This window comes from Miniopterus schreibersii (assembly GCF_964146895.1).
Source record: "Miniopterus schreibersii genome assembly, chromosome: 5".
Lineage (NCBI taxonomy): Eukaryota > Metazoa > Chordata > Mammalia > Chiroptera > Miniopteridae > Miniopterus > Miniopterus schreibersii.
Window position 1 is genome coordinate 60,192,366 of NC_138106.1, and position 13,747 is coordinate 60,206,112.

Genomic DNA, 13,747 nt, shown 5'->3' on the forward strand with positions numbered 1-13,747 from the left:
TATAGCTGCTTTTGCACTACAATGGTAGTTAAGTGCTGACAGAGACCAAGTGCAATGCAAAGCCCAAAATATTGACTATCTGAACCTTTTCTGAAGAGGTTAACCTATCCCTGGTCTATATTAGCATTCTTGGCATGGTCTGTGCAATACAGAATGGTGTACCAAAGCCTTCTCAGCTGGTGAGAGCTGACTGTGCACATCTTTTCTCACCTATGTATTCAGTGATGTCATGTTAGTGCTGGAAATTAACCATGACTGGAGTATTTACACCACTGAAACCATCAAGCATGACAAATCAGATTCTCTTTTCTGCAAAAGCTGGCTGCCCACAACTCAAGAAGGATTGACAAGCCAATATCAATAATCCCACTTCTTTTGCATACTTGGTTGGCATACTCAAATTTAATCCCATTTTAGAAAGTAATAAGAATTTTTTGTTTGTTTTACTCTTCAAAATACATTCTGAAAAACAGTAAAGGGAAATTTTACCAGCACACCACTGGTAGCAACTCTTTGTAACCTCTACTTATGCTAGATAGATGTGCTGACATTGGATAGAGGTCTCGTTAGCAATGTGGACATAATCGATGTCAAAGACCCTCCCTGGAGTTTGAAATACTTAATTTTTCTGATTATAAACAAATTCAGCTTAATATAGAAATCTTAAAAAACACAAAGTAAAACACACAAGCTCACCACCATACATATTATAATAGAAATTTTGATGTATTTCATCCATTCATGTTATATAATTGTATTTAAAAGTATGAGAACATACTATTTATAACCTTAGTTATTTTTAAAATATATATATATCTTTATTGATTTCAGAGAGAGAAAAGGAGAGAGATAGAAACATCAATGATGAGAGAGTCATTGATCAGCTGCCTCCTGCACGTCCCCGACTGGGAATCGAGCTCCCAACCCGGGCATGTGCCCTGACCGGGAATCGAACCCTGATGCCTGGGTTCTAGGTCAACGCTCAACCGCTGAGCCATGCCCAGCTGGACAGTTATTTTGTTTTGAAAGAGAATTTTTTCATGTTGATAAATATACTTCTATAGCACCATTTTGCTTGGCTATCAGCTATTCTACACCATATTTAATTAACTAAGTCACTGTTGAGGTATACTAAAAAGGTTGTGATGGAAACCACTTTAAATACATATATATTTATAGTTCTATATATTTCTTTAAGGTGAATTAGAGCCTCATTTCATTAAAGCCCAAGAGTTAAGGTTAAAAAAATAATTGCTACTGGTTATCTTACTAAAATGACAGTAAATTACCATTTGTGATTCTGTAGCATTAAAAGGACTCATATATATTTATAGGGGTCTACTTGTATGCTCCTTTGGCACGATGTCATGATATACTCATGGCCATCAACTTTGTAGCCATACAGACCTGGATTTGAATTTCACTTCCATAGTTGACTAGGTATGTGACCTTGGGTAAATCATTTACAATCTCTGAGCCTCTATTTCAAGTAGAAATCAGAAAACATACTTTTTAGAACTACTATGACTAGTAAGTGTTATTTGAATAGAGTGTCTAGCACTGATTCTAGCAAATGGTAGGTCCTCAAAAAAACGTCGATTTACTTCTTTGTGCTCCCCTGCTGGATCCTTCTTTGAAGTAACATCGGTTTGCTTTCAGATTTACAGCTCACTTTCCCATTTGTTGAAACTCAATAGTTGAAGCAAATTCAAACAAACATGGCAGAATGTATTTTAGGTTTGACACAGTTCTTTTTCCTCCTCAAGAGGTCTGGTTCTTTTAGAAACTATTGAAAGGTGATACTGGCCACTCCTTAAATTTATAATTTAAAAAAGACTGCCAGGCCAATATCAATAATCCTACTTCTTACCCACTCCAGGTTGGCATATCCAAATTTAATCCCCAGCCCTGGTTCAGATGGTTAGAGCATCATCCCAATACACTAAGGTTGTGGGTTCTATATCTGGTCAGGGCACATATAAGAATCAACCAATGAATGCATAAAGTAAAACAATAAATCAATGTTTCTCTCTCTCCTTCCCTCTCTCTCTAAAATCAATAAATAAAATTTTTTAAAAACAAATTTAATCCAGCTTTTAAATAAATACAATTTGTTTTACTTTCCCAAATACATTCTTAAAAACAGTAAAGGGAAAGACTATTCTTTCAGTTTTGCTTAATTTCCCTCTACCCACATACACAAAAAGAAGGGGCGAAGTCTACATGAAATGCTCTGTCTAAAATGGTGTATTAAGAAATTGGCTTCTCCACCTCCCTGCTAAGTGTCCATGTACAGTGTTGCACAACACATCTGTTGGTTTGCTTTTCATTCATGCTCTTCTCACTTCCTAAAGGACTATGAGCTCATTTGTCCAGTCTTGTGTGGTCATAAAAGGTTGAAAAATTTGTCCTAAGTTCATATAGATTCTTTTATTTCTTTCTAAAAGAACAGAAACATTCTAGAGTCCCTTCTATATAAACTAGAAGAAGCTTTTTATGGCGAGTGTTATTAGAGTTTGGATCTTAGGCTCAGTCCTTTGTACATGAAGATGAAGCAGTGACAGAAAGCTCTGAACCACCCACACTTATTTCCTTGCAAACAGCAAGCCTTCTGCATGTGAACCAGAGGTTAAAGTATTATCCTTTGGGGACACTGAGTTTTTACCCATGCAACGCTGTCTTTCATACACAGTGTCCCCCAAAATGTATGCACACTTTGAATGACTATAAAGGCAGCATTTATGAAAATGGATTTCATTGTCACATGTAATAGAATCAGCTGTTAAAGTGTATTCATTTTTGGGAGGCACCCCATGCACACACATACACACACATACACACACATACACACACACATACATATATATATATATATATATATATATATATATATATATATATATATATATATATATATACACACACACACCTCTATTTCACTGGTTCAGCTTCCTTGGTATCATGACCCAAATAGTTAAACAAACTCTCTTGAAAATCCCTTAAATTGTCTGAAAACAGTAATAATTTAAACAGTAAAAATTATTCCTCAACAATCACACTGAATGTAGCTACATATTCACAATTAACAGTTGTTAAAAATGTGTCTTTTCACATGACCATGCACACCTCCTTGGAGCTCCTTCCTACAGATATTTAGGACCCAACAAGCAATCGATATCCCTGGAACCCATCTGGCAGGGAAGTTTAATTTCAAAAACTCATCATATGTCATCCAGGGATATTCCGTTTTCCAGGCTTTTTCATTCAAATATACCTCTCCCCTGAGACTTTCTCACCCAGTTCCAAAATTCTCAAACAAAACAATCACATGCTAAAAATACACAGTATATACGCTGAGCATGAGTGACCTTACAGCTCATGAATACAGAATGATTTGATTAGTAGAATTTAGACTATAGCATGAGTCATTTGTTTAAAATAAAGGCAGGGGCCTGCTTAGTGACCAGAAGAATTACTAAAATATGAGCAGTGGCTGACAAAGCCCTTAGATCACCCCACAGATGTCAATGAGAAAATAACTTTGTAGTGTAGTTGTCTCAGGACTATCCCCAACATGTGATATACTTGAGTCATAGGCCTTATGCCAAAGAGCAGATGAGGAAAGCAAGGGATCAATGTCTAATTTACTGATAAAAATATCTTGAAACTTCTAGAACACAGGAAATTGTTCTTTTTCAAAACTTATGAAATATTTAATACCCAAGTGTTGAGACCTACTTTAGAATTTTATTTTATTTTTAAAATTTCTTTGTGACCTGCAGTCTCTTCCCTCCCTCCTTTCCTTCCTTCCTTTCTTCCTTCCTTCTTACCTTCCTTCTTTTTTCTCTCTCTTTCTTTCTTTCTTTCTCTCTCTCTTTCTTTCTTTCTTTCTTTCTTTCTTTCTTTCTTTCTTTCTTTCTTTCTTTCTTTCTTTCTCTCTCTCTCTCTCTCTCTCTCTCTCTCTCTCTCTCTCTCTCTTTCTTTCTTTCTTTCTTTCTTTCTTCTTCTTTCTCTTTCTTTTTTTTCTTTCTCCTTTTTGTCATTGCTGTCAAATACAAATATTAGTTTATTTTAAAGAATTAAATGTCTCAAAACTTTCTTTAAACATCTCACATGTAAGTAATAATACTGCATGGCTATCTCTTATTTTGAAATATATATCTTTTTTAAAGTTGTAAACTTATAATGGCATTAAATGGGGAAAATAAAAGACTGTTTCTAAAGAGTATGGATCTGTGAAAGCAAACAACTCATCATCTAATAATTACTGAGCATGGTGGACAATTATACTTTTTTGCTGGCCTTTAAAATCCTTTTAAGAAGATGAGTCACAAATTAAAATTTAATAATCTATAGCAAGGATCAGCAAACTTTTTCTGTAAAAAGTCATATAATAGCCTGGCCAAGCATGGCTCCGTGGTTGAGCCTTGACCTAGGATCCAGGAGACTGAGGTTCGATTCCTGGTCAGGGCATGTTCCCTGGTTGTGGGCTCTATTCCCAATCGGGGGTGTGCAGGAGGCAGCAGATCAATGGTGACTCTCTCATCACTGATGTTTCTAACTCTCTCTCCCTCTCCCTTTCTCTCTCTGAAATTAATAAAGATATATATATTTTTAAATCATATATAAATATTTTGGAGGCCTGGAGGAAAAGTAGAAGATATTATGTAAGCTGTGATTTAAGAAGAGAGAATACCCTTGCCTCATCCTGCCCTTCCCTGCCCTGCCCTGTTTTCTTGGGGTGGACCATCCCCTGTGGTGGTCCAGCATTGGGTCCGCCGCAGTATCTGAATGTGCTCTCCAGGCCAAGAGAAATGAGCCTGAGCTGGAGGGGCCTGTTTGGAGGTGTGAGGAGGCAGCTGTCAGATTAACCAGTGATACTCAGATCCCAGTGCACTCTTCTCCGTTCCCAGAGAGCTCAGCCATCTCAACCAGAGGCAAGGTGGTTCCTTGAATTGCTAATTCCCCAACTGAGATCCTACCAGTTGGTTGATTCTATCACTGACAGTAGCCAACAGCTGAAGTCCCACAATGTAGGTGGCAACACTGAACAGTGAAGAGGCCGTAGACTAGGGTGACAAGCTTGAGAGCAGAAGGGAAAACAGGAGCAGAGACAGATTCCCAACGGGCTCTGTAGGTCACAGTGCTCCCTTGATCAATAGGGGTGCCCTCAGGCCACAGTGATCTGTAGGTAAGGACCATGTGCCAATCACCCTGCTAGATCAGGAAAAATTTTGTTACATGGATGTGCACTGAGTGCTGTGCTAAAGGATAAATGGAAATTATAGAAATGGAGAGAGGGAAGACACCACTCCAGGTGAGTGAAGTAAAATTGTTAAAGGCTAACTTTTTAAAAAGTCAAAGTATGACTCTTATAAAATATAAAAGAGATATATGTCAAAGATTTTACTTAACTAATTTTTATCTCATTCATTATTTAGGATATTCATAAGATATAAAAAACATTTCAAAAGTGTATCAAAGAATGGGGACATATAAGAATATTCAGGAATGCTGAGACAAATTTGCTAATGGATACAAAATTGTTGTCTTGCCCGGCCAGGCGTGGCTCAGCAGTTGAGCGTCGACCTAGGATCCAGGCGATCAGGGTTCGATTCCCGGTCAGGGCACATGCCCGGGTTGTGGGCTGCAGCCGATCAATGACTCTCTCATCATTGATGTTTCTATCTCTCTCTCTCCCTCTCCCTTCCTCTGTCTGAAATCAATAAAGATATATTTAAAAAAACAAACAAACAAAAACAAACAAAATTGTTGTCTTCAACAGGCTAGAAGTCAATTTCATCTCCATCATCCAAAATTCATTTGCATTTCTATGAACTATTTGCATCACCATGATCTCTTCACAAATTATCTCCAGAATATTGGGAAATAGTCAAAGACAATGAACAGCACGTAGCCTTATAGAATTAGATAACCTCAGAAGGGTTCCTTAGCTAATGGTCAACATTGCATTGTAAAGGCACCCAGTAGTCATTTTTCCCATTTCATTTTTTAAAACCAACAACATGAAGAAAAGTAAAAAGAAGGTATAATATGTTTGATTCAGAGACACCTATTAGAATGACTATACGTGCTCTATTCTTTTTGCCATTCTAAACCTAAAAGGGTCAAAACAATGTCACAATTTCTAGCCCCTTGGTAGGTGGATGAGAAAGTATTGAGGAATCAAAATAGCTTTTCTTCTTTTTTGGTTTGTTTTTTCTGTTTGTTTTATCTGTGTTCAGACATGGTTATAAAGTGGTCCTGGCTCCATCCTGCTCCATCCTAGTCACAGAGGAGTCTGGTCTAATGCTGGTGTTCTGTGAACTGTTTACAGTCAGTAGGAGAAGCCACGGCCTAGCTGTGGAGCCACCCCTGCTCCCACTGACAGCTGCCAGGGCCTAAAGAGCTTTGCGATGGTCTTTAAATTACATAATGCACATAGTAACCCTCCCAGTTCCATGATTAAGGATAGTCCCGCTCACTGCTTTAGCTCAAAGACGTAAGTACAAAAGAGGGGGGAAAAATACAAAAAAATAATAACACCTAAGTAGCAAAACAAAAAAATGTCTATCACAAAGCCCAGGTACTTTAAAGAGACTGATGGGATGCAGCATGCAATAAATGAAGAAAGCCACATTCTCTTGGCTAATATCAGATCTTCCCTATGTTAAAATGGACATAAGACTAAAAACAGAAAATACATTAACAACGGGCAAGCAAAAGAGTAGACAGAAAAAAATACCTATCTGAACTAGGAAAATTTGATGTAATGTCTGCAGTATTATTAAGGCCCTACAAGGCTGCAAAGTAATAAAATAGCACCTTGTTAAAACACAGCACAATCAGTGATGCCTCTGGCAATGACTTGGCATCGCGGATAAAGGCCCAAACCATGTTCAGAACATTCTTGTTATGAAGACAATTAGATACAATTTGTACTTTTAAAGACTTCTGCTAGAATTTAGTTATTAAGCTTTTACAATGTGAGTGCTCAGAGAGGATATCAGAGTTTTTCAAAATACTAAAAAATTGAGGGTTTTTTTTTAAATTATTGGAAAATTCAAGCATGAATAGAGATGGTAATTATGGGGCAGGATGGAATGAGAGAAATCAGGGAAAATACTAGTAGACTAAGAAAAACTTAGCAAGTTTTAAATATTCCACTAAGAAGTAAGATGAAAGTAAATTCCTACTGCTTAAATGGTCAAGAATTGTTTCAGAGAGATCTGACTGATCTGACTGACCTTTTTGTGATGCTCAACTTTCACATTAGATAATAATAGCTGCTAACGTTTACTGTATTTCACAACATATAAGTCACTGTATTAAATGCAAATACTGCCTTGACAACATTCAAATTCCGTTTTTAAGAAAAACCAACAAACAAAAACAGCCATGTGCTGTTTTAACAAAGAATTGTCTTCTAGAATTCTTCTTCTCTCCTCTGCCAATTCATGACCCTGGGAGTGGAAGGTAAAAAGCAAGTTGGGAGAGAATTTAAGAAACAGACAGAAGCTGACTCACAGAGCATAGCCGGGTTGCTCTAATGGCAGGCAATTAGAATAAATATCCATTAATTCCCATGGCTCTGGTCCCTGGAGCGGTCTTGAATTCTAAAGAACCTTCTGGTTCCAATCTCCATTAAAAAGGTATGGCCTTGTTATTCAGGTTTTTTCAAGATTATATATCCCACAATAAAGCCTCATTACATGAGGTAGTGTGCAGTCTCATTCCCTGCAACCCAATAAACCTAATAAAACCATGGCACTATCATTTGCCTTGAATTTTCCACATGTATTTTCCAACTTTTCATTCCAAATTGTGCTTTGGCTACACTATGTTATGCTCTGATCATGAATGAAACATGAAAGTTTCTAATGTAGAAGTAAAACAGTAAAATAAAAGCAAAGACATGGTTGCTCTTTCTACTAACAAACATAAATAAAATATTTTTATTTATGTGAAAATAAATGTTAAAGTACCAAATCAATTCAGTTTATTAAACTACTGTTTTTAGAGAGAATTCTAAAAGTTGGTGTTTCAGGAAGGTGTATATCTTTTGAACACTTGTAATGTTGATGGTATAGACTAATACTCCTGACTTTTTAAAAAGTAAGAATCCATGATGTGAGCCTTTTTTAGAGACACTCTTATGACTAATACATTGATACCACTCTAGAGGTAAGATAGTCACCCTTATGATCCTAGAACGAAGGATGGAAATAAGAGGGGAGATCTATCTATCATCTATCTATATCTATCTATCTATCTATCTATCATCTATCTATATCTATCTATCTATCTATCTATCTATCTATCTATCTATCTATCTATCTATCTATCTTTCTATCTATCATCTATCTATCTATCATCTATCTATATCATCTATCTATCATCTATCTATCATCTATCTATCTATCATCTATCTATCTATCATCTATCATCTATCTGTCTATCTATCTATCATCTATCTATCATCTATCTATCTATCTATCTATCTATCTATCATCATCTATCATCTATCTATCATCTATCATCTATCTATCATCATCTATCTCTCATCTATCTATCTATCTATCTATCAACTATCATCTATCTATCATCTATCTATCATCTATCATCTATCTATCTATCATCATCTATCTCTCATCTGTCTATCTATCATCTATCTATCATCTATCTATCATCTATCTATCTTTCTCTCAGGCTGGCTCTGATAAGGATATTAAAAGACCTACAGTAATGATTCAGCTTTCAAAGTGATGAATAATAAATCTGGGAACCTGGGAAGCCTGGGCAGGGCCTGAGTGGTCCCAGCATCAGGGACTAACTCTAGGCAAGTGCTCAGTGTCATGAATAAACTATGAGAAAGCCCAGAATAGACAAGGCTCTTGACAGTAAGTCCTCATTTGCAGTCTCCACATCACAGTATTCCCAGGAGATTTCTGGGATTTGTGGTATAATGAACATGGAAGTGGAAATATGCCTTTTCCATTTTTCAGATTAATCTCTCAAGTCCCCATCCATCCTTTGGTAGCAACATCTTTTGAGACTCCATGTTCCTGCCATCATGATCACTACCACATGTTTCAAAGACATGGAGAACTGAAACAGTCCTAACATCAGCCCTTTTCCAATTCTCTGCAACATTGGAAATGCTTATTGAAAACTTGTCTTTCACTGTAGACCAGACGAGGGTGAGGCAAATGAGGTGCTTATGGTACAGACTATCAGGAGACACTGTTCTCAGCTTGCTGCAAGTACAGGGTGAGCACTTGCACAAGACAAAGTGAGCACTTTTAAATTTTGTGACTTAGCTGTTTCGCTCTTAAGGAAGTTTTCACTCTCAGGCAAGACCTGCTGCATAATTTGTGGGGCCCAGCACAAAGTAAAAATGTGGGGCACTTGTTAAAAATGATTAAGAATTGCAAGGCAGCGATAGCAGAACACTGAACCATGTAGGGTACTCTTGGGAGATTGTGCACTGCTCTCAGGGCCATGCAGGTGCAAGATCAGCTCTTGCATTACCCAAGAGTAAATGCCTCCTCAAATTTGGTAACTTAAGTGTCTCTCTTGCCTTGTCCTAGGCCCAGCCTTGCTCCATAATTTCATTTATTCATTGTTAATTTTATTTGCCAACTTGACTGGGCCTAGATAATTGATAAAACATTTCTAGGTGTATCTGTGAGGTTGTTTCTGGAAGAGATTAGCATTTGAATTGGTAGACTGAGTATAGAAGATCACCCTGGCCAGTGTGGGTAGGCATCAGCAAACCTGTTGAGGGCCTGAATTAAACAAAACAAAAAATGAAAGAGAAAGGATCAATTTTTGCTGGGACATCATCTCTTCTTCTGCCCTCAGACATTGGCACTCCTGGATCTCTGGCCTTCAAACCCAGACCAGGATTTTACCATTGGCTCTCCTGGTTCTCAGGCCTTCAGGTTGGGACTGGAAATACACCCTCAGCTTTCCTGAATTTCCAGTTTGCAGATAGCAGAACATGGGACTTCTCAGCCTCCATAATCAAGTGAGTCAATTTCTCATAATAATCTCTATTTATCCTATTGATTCTATTTACCTGGAGAACCCTGACTAACACAATCGTCAAATTCTATTAAAGTGTAACAATATGCCAGATGCTATTCTACAAGTTGGAGATAGAGCCAATGGTAGGTTCAAGTGCAGATGCACATGGCCCCATAGTTCAGAAGGCCCTGAGCTTGGCTTAGTGCTCTGCTTTCACTATCTTGAAATTCTTAATAATATTTTAACAAGGGATCCCATATTTTCCTTTTGCACTGGGCTCCACACGTTAGGTATCTGTTCCTGAATAAAGGAGAGAAAGAAACAAAACAATCCCTGTCTTCACTGAGCTGGTGGCTTTATCTGTGCTTGTCTATTGTTCTTTTGAGATGTCTTTGCTGGATCTTGGCTCTTGCTAACTATAGTCCTAAGCTTGTGCCCCAAAGCTCAGCATGCACATAGTCAAGCATGGTTTTCAATAGCATAACCTTTGTGGCAGCTTGGCTATGTCCAAGGAAATCTTAAGCTTTAGTCACAGGCTGATGAGATTGTGGTCCCCTTGCAGAGTAAGAGCCACCATTTAATCAGCTTCTCTTCAGGGTAATTTTATTTCATGGGCCTCATGCTCTTTGAGTCTTGATGAGAGTAATCCAGTTCACTGTGATCGAACCACAGGAAGGAATTGCAGGAAGAATGGCTTAGGACTTCATGCATTATCAGCTGGAGAGATATTGTCCATGTGGGGTGAAATAAGTCTCACTCTCTTTTTGTATAAAGCACAGATATACATAAATATATAAACAGATGTACAGTATACATGAGGTATTAAAACTTCATGGGGTTGGGGGAGGCAAATAAGAAAGAATGTCTAAAAGAGCCCCTTAGGGGAACAACAATGAAGAAAAGATTGAGAAACACTGGATTAGGTTATTTATACTTTCTCTCAGAGAAAGTCATGGGATTCTTAAGCACATTTTTCATCTCCTCCACACTGACCAGTGTGTATAACAGGTAGAAAACCAGCTTTTATTAACCCAAAGGGGAGAATTAAAGAAAACAGAATAATGTGTTATTAACTCTAATACCATGACAAAGCTTAAAAATGTCTGGGCAACTCAAATGACCCTTCATAGAATAATAAATGTGTTAAATAAATAAAATTTTAAAGACAAATAAATTGTCAGGATTTGAAGCTATCTCTGATGAGAAAGACATGAGGCACAGAAATGAGAAATGTCATCCTGGAGCAGAGAGGAAGCACAGGCAAATGTCTGGGAGAAAGTAAGAAAAGTAAGAAGGTCAAAGAGTAAAACGAAAAAAAAAAAATTTCAAAGCAAGGAGAAAAAATAAAATATAAAAGTCTGTGAAGATTATATATATGAAAATAGATTTACACTTATAAAAGTAATGAAGACAATATTCCTTAAATTGGCCACACATAGATGTACACAGTTTGGCTTCTTTCACTTAGTAACATGCATTTATATTTCTTCCATGTCTTTTCATGGCTTAATAGCTCATTTCTTTTTAGCACTGAATAATAGTCTAGTGCCTGTCTACCAAAGTTTATCTACCCATTCATCTACTGAAGGACCTCTCAGTTGCTTCCAAGTTTTGGCAATTATGAATAAAGCTTCTATAAACATTTGTGAGCATGCTTTTGTGTGGACATAATGCTTTCAACTTATTGAGGTAAATATCAAGGAGCATAATTGCTGAATTGTATGGTAAGAGTTATGTTTAGTTTTGTAAGAAACTGCCAAAGTGTATCCCAAAGTAGCTATACATTTTGCATTCCCACCAGCAATAAATGAGAGTTTCCATTTCTTTACATCCTTACCAGCATTTGGTGTTATTAGTATTTTGCATTTTGGACATTCAAATAGGTGTGTAAAATTATTTTATTGTTTTAATTTGCAATTCCCTAATGACATATGATTTTTTTCAATATCTAAGCATTTTTATTATATATTTATTTTCCATCTGTATATTTTCTTTAGTGAGGTGTCTGTTCAGGTCTTTGTCTATTTTTTAATCAAGTTTTTTTATTTTTCTATTGCTGAATTTTAAGAGTTCTGTATATAATTTCAGCAACAGTCCTTATCAGATATGTCTTATGTCTTTTGCAAATGTTTGCTTTCTCCCCCCAGTCTATGGCTTGTTTTCTCATTCTCTTGACAGTGTCTTTTACAGAGCAGAACATTTTAATTTTAATGAAGTCCAGGTTTTCAATAATTTCTTTCATGTGTCATGCCTTTGGTGATGTATCTGAAAAGTCATTGCCATACCCACGGTCATCTAGATTTTCTCCTATGTTGTTTTCTGGGAGTTTTACAGTTTTGTGTTTGATTTGCTTTTTGAAGGGCTCAGTCTGAGTGCAGTGTAAAGAATGAATTTTAAAAAGGCAAAAATGGAAGTAGGGTGACCAGTAAGAGGCTTTTTCAGTCATCCATGACAGGAAAAATGATGATTTTTCACTGGGAAAGTAAAAGTGGAAATGAAAGTAAATGGACTCAGGATCTCAATATGTTTTGGAGACAGAATGTTGATAGACAGCTTGTAGGAGGCGAAGGGGGAGAGTAAAACCAACTCCTAGTTGGTTCCCATCTGGCCTTTGTGGCAGGCTGCTTCAGATGCTGCGGCCACCCAAAATCCTGGGTTTTATGATTTGTGTCAGTCACCAGGGATTTAGTGTGAGGGGCGCTACTCCTATTTCTGGGAGTGAAGAGAGGCTTAGATATGAGGACCTGAAAGGGATCCAATTTATTTATAAAGCTTCAAAAAATAAATGATTCCATGCCAGACCAATTAATTGTGCCCACTCCACACATCATATTTTGAGTACCCGATATTACTCTTGACTTATAGCGGCAACTAAATAAATTTTACTGGAAATGAAGTTGGTGTTCTCAAGCCCATATGTTGCTGAAATGTAAATATTCATAATTTATGGTAGTTGCATTTTTTGTGTGGGATGTATGGGGACAGACCTATTTTATCTTGACTACTTTCCCTTGAGTTTGTTAAAGTTGTTTCCTGAGAGAGTTTTGTGGAATTGAGAGTCAGTTAGGACTTCATTTTTATTTCAGTGCACACTGTTGTACCTTCACATAGAAGTAGTTACATTATAAATTATTATAGAAAAAACATTTATAAAATTGAGAATTACTAAAAAAACATTCCATAAAAACTAATAGATTCATTCAGATTTACAAGCAAGCATTTCTGAGACTCCATAATTTTAATAGATAATTCACTAAAGTGTGAATTTCTTATTTTTTTTTCCCCTTTTTCAGATATTAAATTTTGCCAAAAAAAATTTTTTTGGTGGGGGGATCTTCATAGAGTTTTAAAGCATGTGTGGTAGGTGGAATAATGACCCCTCTAAATATATCCATATCCTTAGCCCTAAAGCCTATAAATATGTTACCTTACCTGGAAAAGAGATTTTGTAGATGTAATTAAATTACAGATTTTGTGGTAGATTATCTGAGTGGTCCAATGTATTCACAAGGGTCCTTATAAGAGGGAGACAAGAGTGTAAAGAGAGAGAAGGTAATGTGACAAGCAAAGTACAGTCAGAGAGAGAGTTGAAGACGCTATACTGATGGCTTTGAAATGGAAGAAGAGACTGTAAGCCAGGAATGCAAGCAGCCTTTAGAAGTTGGAAAAAGCAAGGAAACAGATGTAGCTCTGCAAATTCCTTGATCATAGACCAGTA